We start from the raw sequence: 1,913 nt of genomic DNA, 5'->3' as shown, positions 1-1,913 counted from the left end.
GCACAATGGTCGGGCTTCATAGAAAGAAGCGGCCAAAACTACCAAAACACTTTTTTGAGATTTTTATGGTTTTTATTATTTTAAAATATACATCATGTATTATATTATTCTTAATTGAACTTGAATTAAAATTTAAATGTATTTGCCTTTTATGACATCAAACTGACTGAAGTCGAAACACTGAAAAATTTAACAATAAAATAAAGTACAAAATTCATATTTAAGGAGTGCAATATTTTCCCAAAGTTGCGCACTATCTGAAAGCTTATGGTTCAACACTTTTATCGAGCATGAGGATGGAAAAAAATATTTGGTTGAAACTATGATACTGTTCAATATTACACATTAGTAATTTTGATGATTTTGAACATGGAAAACAACTCTTGTCGCGTCATGTCGCCGCCATTTTGAATATTGCACATTAAAATGCATCTTTGCATCTTACAAAAAACATTTACATATTTTTGCAGAAATTTGCTGATTTACAAGTTAGAGCTATTTGAATAATGCAATATTTTCATACATTTTGACAATATTTTTCATACAAAGTTGATATAAAATATATTTAACCACTCTTCATACATAATTTGATCAAATTCGTTAAAATACAAACAAAGTTTGTGCTTTCAGCCAAATTTGATTGCATTTCTAATAAAAAAAACTGTTTTAAAAAAAGTTACGTAATATGTGTGTAACCGGTTGGTTCCAATTTTTAGATTTTTATGTTTGTATGATATGATGTTTTGTGAAAATTTACGTTTATAATTATGAAACACAGAAGGCTACATTATAGCGAGAGTCCGTACCGCTGCAAATAAATCCACTGCCGTTCCTGAAGGGAAATCTCAAATCTCGCACAAAAATGGTGCTAGCGCGAAAGCCGATAAAGCAAACAAAGATTAAATTTGCTGGGCGCTGCTATCTTCTAAAATAGAAGATTTGGCAGATTTTATTCAGGCGTCCGTGTGTGAAGACCATAATATCGGTAGAAGTGCAGTGCAAGTGTAACCCCCCCCTCTTGTTAGGGTGTTGGAAAAGGGAGCTGCCTCCGTTCAGGTAACTAGGTTCAGAATTTGCCTTTTGACCACCCTGGCGGTAAACCACAAAATTCTTTTTACTAGGACCTCGTATCCGTTTTTAAGAACGGTCAACACACGGCGGCTCGGAAGTCAAGATGGCTTCCGAGCCTAACAGCAAAGGATTCGTCCTCGTCCGTCATCCGACGGATCCCTCAGGCCTTCGGCCTTAATTGTAAAGGAGGTTCCCTTCTCGGCACGGTCATTCCGGTATCGTCTTGAGCCGTGCCGATCTCGTCAAGGAAGGAAGACGCCTGTCCGCCGAAACATCGCCAGCAACGCCCGCTGGATGCAGCAATCCACCATTCCACCAACCCCGAGCAGCCTCGCTGCGAGTTTCTGGCCACACGGTAGTGCAGGAGCAGCCATGTGGGCCAACGCGATGAAGAAGAAGCACCGGTAGCTGCAGCAGTGAGTACAGAAATTCCCCGACAAGTCTCGCTTACACGCCACACAAATGTTCAAACCCACACCCACACGCCACACAAGGGACAAATAAATGTTTAAAAATGTGAATATTCGTAGTTTTCATACTTTGTTCGCAAAGCCCCTCCGATTACCCAGTAACATGCCGACCCTGCGACACAGTTCAGGGGTCTCGTGTTATTGAGATAGTTACCCGGGAGTGGTTGGAAGCCATTAGCTCTTCAGGGATACCCAAGGGAGTCTCGGGGGAATTATATGTGAATAACCCCTTCTGAAACAATAAAAACGCTAAATAACATATTCGAATTACATATTTCATCGATTACGGCAATAAAACTAGTTTTGGCCAAACTACGTTTTTTTCCGACCATTGTGCACAGTTCAAAGTAAAAAAATTAAATTTGCAACTCT

General features: G+C 39.4%; 1 long non-coding RNA gene across 1 annotated transcript; it reads left to right on the top strand.

Annotated features, from left to right (window-relative positions):
- The first annotated feature begins 792 nt into the window (after nt 1–792).
- LOC110678437 lies at nt 793–1,592 on the top strand. Its single transcript, XR_002501608.1, has 2 exons — nt 793–1,056; nt 1,122–1,592. It is a non-coding gene; the product is annotated as an uncharacterized LOC110678437 (long non-coding RNA).
- Nucleotides 1,593–1,913: the final 321 nt, after the last annotated feature.

This window comes from Aedes aegypti, chromosome 3 (assembly GCF_002204515.2).
Source record: "Aedes aegypti strain LVP_AGWG chromosome 3, AaegL5.0 Primary Assembly, whole genome shotgun sequence".
Taxonomy (NCBI): Eukaryota; Metazoa; Arthropoda; class Insecta; order Diptera; family Culicidae; genus Aedes; species Aedes aegypti.
This window is presented reverse-complemented; position numbering and strand designations above follow the sequence as displayed.